Source organism: Epargyreus clarus, unplaced genomic scaffold (genome assembly GCF_041222505.1).
Source record: "Epargyreus clarus isolate Ecla_fem2 unplaced genomic scaffold, WU_Ecla_fem_2.2 ptg000023l, whole genome shotgun sequence".
Lineage (NCBI taxonomy): Eukaryota > Metazoa > Arthropoda > Insecta > Lepidoptera > Hesperiidae > Epargyreus > Epargyreus clarus.
The window spans coordinates 6,020,997-6,036,192 of record NW_027332230.1 but is presented as its reverse complement, the minus strand read 5'-3'; the positions used below and the strand labels follow the sequence as shown (position 1 = coordinate 6,036,192).

At 33.9% G+C, this 15,196-nt stretch overlaps 1 protein-coding gene across 2 annotated transcripts in view; it reads right to left on the bottom strand.

Moving 5' to 3' along the window:
- The window catches only part of LOC140751466 (uncharacterized), a 34,548-nt gene extending 23,386 nt beyond the window's left edge, over positions 1–11,162 (bottom strand). For both annotated transcript variants that reach the window (XR_012103357.1, XM_073085330.1), the window contains exon 1: positions 10,710–11,162. The gene's annotated coding sequence lies outside the window, so the exon portion shown is untranslated. The remainder of the gene's footprint in view (positions 1–10,709) is intronic.
- Between the last annotated feature and the right edge of the window lie 4,034 nt (positions 11,163–15,196).

Here is a 15,196-nt window from a genome sequence, read left to right as displayed (position 1 = left end):
AGTAATCACTTATCAGGTGGACTGCATACATGCTACATTAATCTTAATACTATCTTCATTTCTGTATGATTAATATGATCAAAACTTTCGGTTCAGCTGCGTCCAGCCGGAATTTTTAATATTGCACACACCCAAGTTATATCGTAATTCTCCATTTCTGACGACACTACATAGGAATTTGTGCTAATAAAGAGATATCTTGAGCCAGATATTACTGACTTAGTCTCTTAACTCCCATAAATAACTCCCCACAATAAAAATACTTTCACAGAGAGATTAAATGCAAATGCGTACTAACCTTTGTTATCAGGGCAATAGTGTTATTATAACTTATATCCAGTTAACGAGACCTTAGATAACAGAAATATAAATAATCAAATCTATTAAACTGATTTTAACTAGAAAGTACTAATTCAAGTGAAATTAGGTACTAATTAATTTCAGCATCGTCTGCGTATAGTTACTCCTTACTAAAGTTGGCGTTTAACTGCCAATAATAAAGTGTCTTCGAGTTCTTATGTTTCAAATTTCAATGCATAAAAAATGTTATAACTGCATTATACAATAGACATATATGCGTCAGATCAGTTATTTGCGATTACTACAAGACTTACGGTTGCTAATCGGATCACGTTCAAGAAGCCTTCAAGGTGTCACATTAATTAAGAAATTGTGTAATCTCTCCTATGTACAGCTACATTTATAGAAATACCGCAATGAAATTGTATTTGCTTGATTTTAGGATCACTGTTATTTTTGAAAATTTGAACTCCCTACTTATGACAATTTAATAGATAAAGTGAAAAACGTCGAAAAATAGCTGTTCCTCCTATGGCGACCCCCATAACATTAAACTTTTTTTTTTAATTTTTAGTATGTGTTGTTATAGCGGCTACCCGTTATACATACTCTGTAAAAAAATCAAGTGTCTACAGGAGATAGAGCCCTGTGACAGGTGGACAGATAGCGTAGATTTAGATTATTAAGTTTTTACTCTTTGGGTACGGAACCTTGGAAAAATACATCGAAAATAGTACCTCCACCTTTTTCGAAGTCGGTAATAATTATAATGTAAACTCTATAATACGGTGTTAAAATAGACGTATCGCTGAGGCTATTACGCTCCCGGAATAGAACGCATCTATTGGCACTAAAACAGCAAGTATTTGCTTAAAATATTTTTATATGAGTACCAAAATCTGTACACTCAATCACAGTTACGTCGACGTTGATTTGGCGGTGTTGATCAAATATTAATTATAAAAAACAACGAAGAAAAAAATTCCAACAATTTTCCAAACTTTCTTATATACATGTATATAAGAAAGTTTGGAATTTATTTAGACTATCTATCAAATATTCAGCTTATTATTCATCAACCCAAGACTTTTCCACTGTTGGGCGCAAGTCACCTCTCAGAGTGAGAGGTCTAGGTCAAAGTCCACAGAATGGGTCACGTGCGGATTGTTGAGTGTTTACACAATTTTAAAATCTTCTTTATTAACTCTCAGGCGTTTTTGTCCTCAGCGTCTATTTCGTAGCGTTTCTTTCTTTTATAAATAAATTTCTAATGCATAAATTAATTTAATTAAAGCTATTCCAAATAAAAGCCGTCTCTAGGATTAAGAGGCATTCAACATATTGTAACGGCTAAAAAGCTAAACTTAAAAATGGCATTATTAAGTAGGTACATACGTAATACAAAGTAACATAATAGGGGTTCACTTTTTATAAGGGTCTCAAACCGGTCTGAAGTACCAGGTGCGATTTTCGAGAATCATTTCGTATAGCAACTGACAAAAAATGGACGATGCGGATGATTCGTTAAAATTAATCACAGATAAAATACTCACATACCTACACTGAAATAGTACCTTAATGCGGGTACAAAAATATATTACAGGTTTCAAAACAAGTCACATGTTTTCGAAAACGAGAAACACGGTTGCGTAAATAAGTCGCATACACCGCACCGAAAATAAGGAAAAAGACGAGATATTTTCAATTTTCGAAATTTGTTTAACCAGAGTCTCTCGTGCTACCAAGACAAATCCAACGAGACATCATAAGTTAGAGTCCATAAAATCATAGGGATACTAGTGGTGCCCGCGGCTTCGCCCGCATTTTAAAGAAATAATATAACATTTGTACCTGCATTGGAATGACAGTGGTGCCATCTGTCGAAAATTGGTCTTACCAACTCCCAAACCCTCGTGGGCTCTTGGACAATAAATTTGCTAAAGATCATCACTTGATCATATGCATAGTTTCCGATTCTATAACTACTTACGAATTAAAAATTAATTCAAAACCTTTTCCCACGGACTAAATTGTGAATCTAAACAAATCTCAAGTCCCCTTAAACACACACAACAAATTTCATCAAAATCAGTCCACTCGTTTAGGAGGAGTTCAGTGACATACACACGCACATAAGAAATATATATATATATATATAAAGATAGAGCATGCGAAAAAAATAGTATTAGAGATATTTTATACGCTCGAAAAACACTACATTCCTCTGGCGCATTTAATTAAAAAGACAAAACATGTACTCAAGTATTATTAAATTAAACAAATTTGTAGATTAGATCAAGCAGTTATACGATTCTACGTTTTCGTGATAAATTTCGACTTTTTAGAGATGGTCATAAAGGGATTATTAGGATTAAAGTAGCATTAAATGAAAAAACAGTCCACTTAACCAGTTTCGTGTAGAGCATGGTTCTACCTGAAGACAGCCACATATGTTGTGCATCACCACTCCTGAGAACTAAGATAGTCGAATTATATATGACCCAGTCAGCATGACGCTAGAAATAGTTGTGGCGGTGGACCTCCCCGATCTATTAATACTGTTTCCACCACGTGTTTCCACCACCTTTGAATAAATTATCGTTAATTGATACGTATGTTCGAAATAGTAGTTTGAGTTCGGAATTAGTGACCCAAGTATGACCAAGAATGTATTATCATTAATGATAATACATTCTGCAAGTAAGTTAAGAAAACATTTTACATTATCCACTAATGAATTTAACTTAAATAATTTTCAACACATCTGAGTAAACAGAAACCTGTTTCAATATGCAGATACTTACTCATGCAGAACTAATATTAAATGAAATTGGGTCACGAGGTTCATTCACGTAAATAACATCGGTTCCAGAGTTCAATACTGGGTAGGCACGGAAGCATGAGCTTCTAAATTTACGTTTGTTTTAGCTTATTCGTAATGCCAGATTTAGATACTCGTGAGCAATGGTCCGAGTGACTCGCTGAACAATGACGAGTATGTAAACGCTATATACGAGGACGGGCGCGTCATCCTTTGACTCGTGTTGAAATACCTTTACCCAGCGGAGGGCCAAGAGTGCCAAGTACACGCGAAGAAGGAATTGACATACTCTTACAGGGTGTTCTGCACCTACTCGTCTTTACTCGGCGAATAAACCTAGTATTGATAATATTGTTTTTACCCAACTGCGGAGGATATATCATGTCTAATTCTTACGTCTGGAAATGACATAGCCTATATTTTTAATCTGTTGTTTTTTTTTGTTTTAAATTAAATCTCTACTTATTTGTTCCTTATATTTGACATTGTCTTTAACATTGTCCCCAAATAACCTTTTCCCCCAAAAAGATATTGACGCACTTTCATACATATACATATTTTTCCTCAGTTTAAACAAGGAGATTTCAATGTAAGCACAACGTGATCAAGGACCATTATAACGTCTTGAACAGATTTACGCTACTTTTGTTTTCAGGTACGCGCTTTTAGCGACTGCATCGATGATGCATAGTTTTGGCGACTATAAAAGCTGCGCTAACTCGCAGTATTGAAAACGCGCATTCACGGAGGAGTGATAGAGTAAAATAGCCAATCGCCTTGAAAGATATTTTTGCATCTATCTTCCGAAAAGTAGTTAAATTCAATAACAGACTCCAAAATAAGCATGTTACGGGGACGCTAATATGTCGAATCAAACGCAAATACAAAAGACGTGTAAAATCTCATTCCCAGAGCCTATATTTGAAATAACAGAAAAAAAAGATTTTGCACCTAAATTGCGAATATTTTAAGAGCGAGCAACACCAACTGTGAGTCAACTAACGTTTTGACAGCTATACCAAAATATTTCATCATCCCTACGCACAGTGATCGAATCGATTCGAATTCTGAAATAAATTATTTAATTGCGAGATCTTAAATGGTAAGCAAACTGTTATTTTATTCTAAACAGATTGGCCTACTTTTTCACTTACTTAACAATAAATGCTTCACTACAAAGTTCTATAACTAAGGATTAAGTAAAGGAAGTAAGTATGTAATACCATATATTTATTTTGATCACAGTAAATATAGAGTTTAGCGAACAATGGTTACCCTAATAAATCGTTACAAATCTCTTTATGTATAATAGTGTGTAAGACAGACTTACTATTAGGAGCCGTAGGAAGTTGTAACTTAGATGACAGAGCAGCAAAGCCAGCAACAGATGTTGATCGATTTCAGATAAGATTACTGTTTGATTATCATTATTTTTTATTATTCAAAAAACAAATAATAAATAGGCCAAGAACAAGTCAGGCTCGTGAAGATGCTAAAAAGACTGAACGTATTTCATATTTTTTGGTGCTACGAAATCCCCTATGCGTCACACCGAATCGCACTTGCCAGCTTTTTATTACTTATATTTATGCAATAACTTAACCATTATAATGCAATAAGTTAACCATTATATTACTAAAAAGCCAATACTTACAAGGTTAATATGATTTACGAATACGTGTGGTATCTTAAGGAAGTTTGCTCTTTCTATTATATACGCTTCGAAATACCCAAAAGCGATCGTCAATATCATTAGCAAGGACTATCGCAACGTCTTCGGAATAACTTGTCGATAAAATTCGCGAACAAGTCAATTTGGTCATGTGAAATGAATTCTAAATAAAGCTGATAGAACGCGTTCGGTATATCATCACCTCACCTATCACTAGCGAATAGCAGTTTGATTGAAGGGTGTCAGTGCCGATTGACACATATGAAGCGACCAGCAGTCCTCAGGAGTAGCAAATATATAAGCGGCGTAAGGTAGAATCCCTGTTCTATATAGAGTTGGTGATAGATATCCATGGTCGGAGGTGATCACTTACCCTCAGACGTGCTATTAAGCTACTTTATACGTTAGGTATACGTATAAAGTAGCTTAATAACACATCTGAGGGTAAGTGATCACCTCCGACCATAAAAATATATTTTTTCTGTCTTACTTTTCATCCATTTCTATTTAATCCTCACGGGTTAGTAATTGTCCTTTAATGGGTTATCACGCGATGTTAAGTATAGACAAATGCCACTTATGTTCTTAATTAAAATGAGACAAGTCGGTCAATGACATACTCGACAATCCTCGCAAGGGAAAAGGATTTACACTTTACGTTGTTATATTAACTGACTTCTGTATTAAGATACTGGATTACTCAAGAGCAAATAACAATTGGCGGACTATCTACGATAGATAGCATAAGTATGCCATCATTATATCAAATAAAATAATTGATAAGATTTATGGTAGATACTTCACAATCTTAATTTTTAGGCATTTTCTTTTATAAAACGCCGATTGCCTATATATTGCGACATCATGTGGTTATCTGATGTTTTGTTTTATATAATACATAAATAAATCTAGCGATATCACGAGTCAGCGATTTGTCCTAATTCGAAAATGAAATAGAATAATCAAACCAAAAAGAACTAAAACTTTTTTCTATATTTTCTAATATTCATTATTAAATTTTCAATATTACAGATCCATGTGCGACAGTGGTCACTTATCGTCAGGTAAACTCTACGCTTGTTTGCTAGATGCTTAGATTGTTAAAACATATATGTATACTTTAATAAACTAATATGCTAATACAAAAAACTTATACATTGATTTATTTAGTTTCTTGCTATACCAGTGCACTGAGGTCATTGACCTTTTCTATATTCGAAAATTATATTATTTTAAAGAACTATTTCCATTTAATAGGTAGTAGATATAGACAAGATAAGCAGTTATAGCCTTGTGGTTAAGAAACTCGGCCTCTCGATCGAGGGGTCCGATGTTCAAATCCCAGGCACCTCCCAGGACCCAGGACCTCTGATTTTTCAAAGTTATGTGGGTATTAGAAATTAACTATCACTTGCTAAACGGTGAAGGAAAACATCGTGAGGAAACCTGCATACTTGAGTGATTTATAAATAAAAAGAAACATCTCAAATGTATGTGAAGTCTACCAACACGCACTTGGCCAGCGCGGTGGACTATGGCCTAATCCTTCTCATCTTGAAAGGAGACCCGTACCCAGCAGTGGGACAGTAATGGATTGTTGATGTGATGTGATGTGAGATATAGACAAGTAAAGATATAGATAGAAGAAAAAGTTTTATTAGAAAAAAAAACTAAGAAGTTTAAGAGAGAAAAACGAAAGTTTACTACAGTTGAATAAATCTGCAGTCTAGCAGTCTGCCTCAATTGTTAGGAGAGACCTAAGTGTGCCAAGCAGTGCAACCTGTCATAATTATGTTTTTCGCGCGTATATAATAATTATGTCTCGTTCTTTGGCACGTATTCCAAACGGCTTGACGGGTTTTAACATATGAGGAGTCGTTGGATTCGCCTATACTGTGGTAGTGACAGACTATTAAAAAGAAAGCAATCGTGTTTGGTTTTTTTGTTTATAATATAAGAGTAGAAGACGAGCATGCAGTCCACCTGATGGTAAGTGGCTACTGCCGCCCATGGACATCTGTAATAAACCCCAGATAGGATTAGATATTCCTACCTGAGGTCGGCCACAGATGCGCCGCTACCCCTGAGGACTAAGCTGGAATGCCTCGGAAAAGTCTTTCTCCCTTACCACACCCTTCAAACCGGAACACAGCAGCACCTAACACTGCAGTTATTAGGTCAAAATATTAGTAGTAGTTTGATGTTTTTGTACTAATTTTCTAATTACATAATAGGTATAACAGTAAAAAACATGCTCCATTTACAAATGGCGTTAATCTGACATGTGCAGACATCACTGCATCCGCAGCCAATCTAGGACTGCCTAGTTTCTCGCGCACTTTCTCTGCTACAATGACACACTACAAAGTGAAGCGTATGTGGATTTTTGAACTACAGTGCATTTTAGTTGCCATGTAACTTATTATTGCTCCAACTTACGAATAAAATTGAAATGGTATTCAACATTTTAAAGGTGGCAGAAGAACTCTTTGCCGACAAAGTAGCAAGAAAAGAATTCAATTGAAGTACGAATGGTGAATTTTATTATCATTATTAAACCTATTGTGCGGTCTGCATTTATATCAGTCATGTATATGTTACTGTAAAAGCCCCAACAACGGTAAATCCTAAGGTTTAGGATTTATCCTAGGATTTACCGTACTTCGGAATCACAGTGAAAAATACAGTGAATATATACAGTTACACACACAACTGGTCGCCTGATCTGGCTACTTCACGCTAAGAGGATAATTTCACAATATTGCACTATTGTGACAAAACATGTTTTATATTTATTACCCTACTTTATGACTTCCATTTTTATTTTAGTACCCAGGAAAAGACACAAAAGATTTTACAAACGAATGGAAAATTAAAGATATTGTGCCATAACTTATTTCTAGTCAACCTAATCTATAGCTTTAATATACAGGTTATATGAGTAAGCGAATATAAAAAATACAACAACAAACATTTGTATCAAATAGCAATTGTTGATAATAAAAATCATTATCGTCCTTTGAACAACTCGATATGTAAGTACTGCGAGGGCATTGATACCAGCTGTTGCCTACTGTACTCCACTGCTGCGATGACGTCACGCACAATGAAGTAACTACACGAACAAAGTCGTAAATATAAACAAAGCACAATAATGCAAATAACTGCCCACTTCAATAAATATTAATAACCTACTTTTAGCGTAGAATGTTTCAAAACGCAATCATAACAAAGTATAAGTTGTAAACAGGTAATTTCAATTTCAGGAACCTTCTAATAGGCTACTTCCCAATGCCTGTAAGAATAGCGAACACTGCTCCTGTAGTTACGAATATTTTTTAGACACGAATTTAGATTTTCCGAAGCGACGGAAGTTCCACAAACGATGATATTAACGATATATCGAAATATTCATAAGCGTATTTCCATAGCAATGCTCATTTCTCAAAGTGAGCAATAACGTATCCTTGTAGACGCTGAAGGCCTACTGGAAAATTGGAGGACGTTGAAGCGATTTATATAAACGATTTGTTCTTTTTTAGCTTTGCGAGGCCCAGAAACAAAATCTTTTTGCTGACCTATCCTAACAGGGGAAAAAGAAGGGGCGGTCGGAAATAATTGTTTAAAAAGTGGGCGATAACAAAATAACTTTGAGAACCTCTAGATTATAATAACAATAACAAACATACAAGGGACATATGTATCCACAAATTAAGGGGTCATTCATGACGAAATTAGGCACCTACATATGGAAGGGTTGGATTATTAATTATATGTAAATGAGCACCAAATTGTTTTGGACACAGGACCAAGCAGATGGCGGTCAAATTCCATTTTGAACACAATTAAGCATTATAATAATTTAACAAAAACATCAATATATATGGTATAAACAGGCTAAAAATACAGTTAAGAACATTATTCTATTTTATTTCACATTCAACCGTTTTTTCATCAAAAAAAAATGAAAAAAAAAAAAATGAAAAACTATAAGTAATAAAATCGAGGTTGAATCAAATTTTCTATAATGATTAGGGTCAAATTTCAACCACCAGGCGAAAACTGGAGGTAAAAATGTGTATATAAAATATTGTAAGTTTTCCAAAACATAATAACTTTAATGTATGTGGTTCAATTGCCCTATTTTTAAACTGAACAGAATGTTAAGTGTAAATTAACCTTAATTAGTACAATTAACATTTTCCTGAGCACTAATTATTTTGATGGCCATATTTTTATAGTTTGTTAAATTTATGAATGTGTTTTATTACTTTGTCTTTAAAGTAAATATGTAATTAAAATATGACTATACTATTCAATTAAAATATTATCCACACTAGCATTGATATATTAAGTGTACAATGCATATGTACGTATGCAGTTACTTTTAACTTTTTCAATTTAACCGTATGTTAATATGAGCTTTTGCCCGCGGCTTCGCTCACGTTACTAAGTAATATTTTCATCCCCAATTTTATCCCCTTGGGGGTAGAATTGATCAAAATCCTTTCTTAGCGGATGCCTACGACATAAAATTTACGTGCATGACAAATTTCAGCCCGATCTGTCCAGTGCTTTTGGCTGTGCATTGATAGATCACTATGTCACCTTTGAGTTATATATATTTAGATTAAGACATGTAGAAAATGTAACCATACATTACTTTTTTATCAAATTTGTTTACATTTATAGAGATGGTAGAGACCTTGGTGGTTTGTCTTTGGCGGCACCACCTCCACATCTTTTTCTGCCTAATAACAGCAATGTTAAGTGCTACTATATTTGTGTTTGAAGGGTGTGGTAAGAGAGACATACCTTTCCGAGGCATTCCAACTAAATCCTCAGGGGTAACGGCGCGTCTGTGTCCGATCACTTATCGTTTGGTGGACTACATGATAGTCTGCTACTCCGTTAATATAAATTAAAAAACAAGATTCTGGAAATCCTTTAAACACACAGACAATGTAGTTGTACCACTAAAGCTCAATTAAGGTTTTTCAGGTGTAATATTTTTTATACCTTAGAATGTCTTTATTCATGAGTATGGCTAGTATAGTTACACAAAGAACCCATGGATATTTGTAATCAATGCTAGATAAGATTATATTCCTACTCTAGGTCGGCCACAGATGCATTGCATGCTTTCCCTGAGGACTTAGTATGCCTCAGCTAATGTTTCCCTTACCCTACCCTTCAAAGCAAAACATTGCTGTTTTTAGGCACAAATATTGCGGAGGTTGCGTGTCAGGAATCAAACCACAAAGGTTACAACATTTTTGTCAGCAGTATTAAAAAAAATTAAAAGCAAAATTTCTATTGTAATGGTATCTTTAGGTTTTAACAAATTTGTGGGGCATTAAAATAGATGTGTGAGCAATGCGAAAGAGTGCATACCAGGCAGACTTTAGACATTTTAGTCTTCTAACATGTAGATATAAATGTCTGTTCACACAATTTTACAAAAACTGCAAATAAATTATTAATAGGTATAATTAAATACTGTATATTATTGGAATAAATTTTCACAATATGTTTATAATACTTTGTATAGTTTTTATTTTTTATAATTATAAATTAATTATGCTTCATTAGCACATAACTTTATTACTACTTATAATGAACACTATGAATTATTTTAAAATAATAATTAATAAGTAATTTATTTATTGTTCTGTAAACATGCCAATAATACACTACACATGCTTATAATGTATGTAAGGGATATTTAAACAATAGAAGGAATCAACTGGGCCAAAGTAAATACTTGAAAGTTGTTCAACTTTGTTCCATTCAAGTAAAATTATGCAATTCGTATACAAATATAAAGTCACATAATTCAAATTTATCACGTCAAATTTATTTATAAATAATACAAAAAAGGTCATTATTGTAATAAGTATTAATTAATTTACTCACCGATTTAAAGATATGTCCCATATATGAGCCGTAAAAATTTATCGAGCTTCACTCACACTATCATTTCTTGTTAAAATAAATAATACAAATCTTACAACACTTTCTAGAGACCGAAATAGAAAAGTAGCGAATAATACTGGTCTTGTTCCAAATTTAAAACTTACTATAGACGATTTGTAAAAAAATATTTATATGAATTATAAAATCCAAAAATTGCTAACACAATAAATTAACGCTGATTATGACGACTTTTACTCATCAAATTTACTAAATTATCACTGGGTAACTACTCTTTGTTATTTCACCTATGTTGTGTTGTGTATTTTATTTCGCTCATCTCTCGGCCCTTTCATAACTTCTTGTTGCACGTTCCGATTCCGAATTTCCGACAGCAACACAGCAACTCAGGCAAGCAGTCAACGACACAACAGCTTTTTAAAACGGTAATCTACTCTCGACTCTGCGCTGTAGACACAAGCTTGAATATTTTTTGTTGTAAAATTTATGAATTATCTGTGGTGTTGTCTTGTCATTTCTGACGCTCTTGACAGTTTTGTCATGCATCCACAGAGTAGCAAGCAAGATGGGACTCAAAGAGTAAAATAATATATGATGGGACTTCATAATACAGCCGTATGAGTAATGTATACAAGAATACTGGAAAGTATTCTTCTGTACAGGTTTACTACAAACTTAACCATAGTAATCTTTATAAGAATTTCAAATAAATTTCTAAATATTTAACTTTATTCAATTAACGTCATATAGTAGTGTGGCCTTGTGACTACATTGTTGGACGACCATTTTATTATTTACTACAATTTACTACATTTATTATTGAAAGTGAGTGCTAAAAATGTATATTTATAGCAAGACGAATACGAATGTACGGCTCAGGGGGATACCAATAGGTTACTATACTCTTTGCTCTTGTTACTGACCTGACCGATACTTGTGTTGCTCAAGTTGCCATCAAGCATCTTACAACAATACTTTGATGAAAAAACAAACAAACATTCTATTAACAATCTGTCAACTTAGTAGCACCCGACTAAATTAATTGTGGTCGTAAGACCATATACATCAATGTCAATGTGATTAGTCATCCAGATGTGATCAAATTAAGAATCTAAAACGTATATAATAATATAATACAAATAAATAATGTAATACATAGATAGTTATTATATAATATATATTTTTTATAAGTGAATATATTTCATTTTTATGTTTATTATTGTATGTATGTCCATCGATTGCTCCGATTGCTCCGATCGATGCTGAATCAGGTTTTGACGACTTGTTGCATTCGGTCGCGTTATTAAAAAATGCGAGTTTTAACGGTTGCATTAATGTTGTATTAATGCTGTATCACGTTTTTCGCATTTAGTTGCATATAAAAATACCTTTTGTATGATTTGTTGAAAAATCTCCAGTGTGTACTAGGTTTTCATTCAAGTTTTAGTTTTTCAATCGTACCTACTAAGGGTACCTACATTTTTAAGCACTAAATAATCTTAAAAATAGCCCTAATGTAGGAATATGTATAGTTTAAAAAAAACTAATGTACACGCTTTTATAGAAATCAAACTAAAAAATATAAAATAAACTTAGAAAAAAATTAATGAAATATTGCATTAACAACAAAAAAAGATATATTTAATTGTAAAAAAGCGTGGGGTGCACACTCTCGGTAGTTATAAATATTTTACTGACAGACATGAGCAGAAGGACCAACACTTTGATATTCCAAAAGCACCCTATTTCCAAATTTAAAATATAAGCAATATCATTATTACCTATCATCATCATCATCATCATCATCCCATTACTGTCCCACTGCTGGGCAGGGGTCTCCTCTCATAATGAGAAGGATTAGGCTATAGTCCACCTCGCTTCACATACCTTTGAGTTTTTTTTTATAAATCTCTCAGGTATGCAGGTTCCCTCATGCTGTTTTCCTTCACCGTGTAGCAAGTGATAATTAATTTCTAATACACACTTAATTTTGGAAAACCAGAGGTGCCTGGGATTTGAACCTCGGACCCCTCGAACGAGCGGCTGAGATCCTTAACCACTAGGCTATCACTGCTTTACCTATACATACTGTAATCTACCGAAAACGTGGGTATATAATAAAATTAAATGCACCCGTTGTCCATACTTTTATGAATACATAACGCCAGTTAGATTCAATTCTTTTATGATTCCGATTATAAATAAAAATAATATATGATTTCACTAGAAATAGGTACAATAAATTATAATAAGTATTTATGTATATTACTAACTACTTAAATCGTATATAGATACCTAAAAATATGAGATAAACAGGTATTCTGGTATCTGATACAGGTGGTAGAACTCTTTGTGGTTCGACTCCGGCGGCACCACCGCCACACCCTACCTAATAACAGCAGTGTTAAGCGCTCCTGTGTTCTGGTTTGAACGGTGTGCGAAGGGGACGTACTTTTCCGAGGCATTCCAGCCTAATCCTCAGGGATAAGAGTGCATCTCTGGCTGGCTTCAGTTAGGAATTTAATCCTATCTGGGGTTGATTACAGATATCCTTGAGCGTCAGTAGCCACTTACCAATAGGTAGACTGCATGCGCCACTCCTATATTATAAAAAAATCAAACCTGGAAGGAAAATTATTCCGTTAGAAACTTGAATATAGGTACAATTGTACCTACTCAAAATCATCAAGAAAACGTGTTTACTTTTTACACGTTGTTTACATCACAATGACAGAGTGGTGGACATTTGAATTAATTACATGCACCTATATTTACACATTATGTTGTGACTTACAGAACAATGCTTGGCAGACAATTTAAATGTTTCCTGCTGATTTAGACAAAACAATTTGTTCCAATGTTTTAAAAATCTCTTATTACCTACACCTGATTAGTAAGGCTACGTTCACATCAAATTTGTTGACCGCCAAGTGTGAGCAAGCTTACACTGAGTCTCAGTTTGAACGTGAAATTATATGCTAACAATACAACTGTGACTGACTACGTGTAGTGCAGTGGCGTATTGGCTTTGTGTGAACAAAACTCGATTTTATGTAAAAGAAGGAAACAATGTAACGCTTGCTCCCAGTCGATCACAACACGTTTGCTTTAAACACAGCCTTACTCACGAGAAACTTTCCATGGTATTCTATGGCAGGTATCTATCTAACTTCTTGAAAATCGATTCTTGAAGTAATTTTCTTTATTATTTTTACTTTATATTCATTGTGTACACGTGACAACTGGTAGCCGCATACCCTTATATTATTATGCGGTATTTACAGCGGCAATTTGTCTTGATAACTTCGCTCTTTATATGTAATTATTTTGATATAGGAACTTCACATTTTATGTAACGCTATAAAATACGATAAAACGCATTGGGCTAAATGGTACATGTCATATACATTTATGATCTGATTTCCGTATTTGTAGAAGTGAATTTAATTCAAACTTTAGTTGTTATTTGTTTCATTTCGCGGCATCACGCCTCGGTTGGCGAGCGATTCATCTGATCTTTGTAGGTGTATAGGCACCATAACGAATTAGAATACAGCATCACACGTACACGTTAATAATAAATAATCTCAGGTAAGAATTGTTCTTGTATTTTTATACTTTTGTTCACTCATAAAATGTTTATTACAGATTTCCTCGTTCGAAGTTCAAATAATTACATTTAGGTAAGTAAATAGGCACGTTAGGCATCAACATAATAACAATTGCGTTCATCATAATCCCAACATACTTTATAATCATATTCTTAATCATTTAGGTGATATTTACTCTTTACTTCAGCACAATACAGTATCTAAGTACCTTTATAAAATGAGTCACAATGGAAACATTGCTTTATAATGATAACATGGCCTTGCGCATTAGTTTTGCAAATAAAGTCCTTAGGTTTCAAATGTAGACTTATACTAATCACTAATCCAATGAAAATACTTTTGAGGCTTGGCCCAGCAGATCATTAACATAACTAATATAATATAACTGTTATTGATAATGAATGGCCTATTAGTCTATCGCTGTTTTAATTAAATGGGAGGAACTATGATGACCCCATTTCACATGAATGCAGGTTATCACAACTACGCTATCACTATTGTGTTACCCGTGCGACTAGATTGAGACATCACGTCGCCGACGGGTGATTAAAAGGGCGTTTATTATTGTTCGATATGATAAAACGATAATGTGACTAGCCCGTTTTGATAGACACAATTCGGTTACGTTAGAACGCAACCGTTCCTATGAGCTCCGAAAATCAAATTGTTGTAAACGTCACTAAAGACAAAAATATTGTCGAAAATTCAAATGATTTCTTAGAATAATTTGAAAATAGTAAGTTGTTTCATGTTGTGTTATGAACCGTGAGTATAGAGCGTTTTAATAGCAATAAAACTACAATAATCGATGGATAATGCTTGCACTGATAAGAACGCGCAAACGTAAGCGCATTCAAT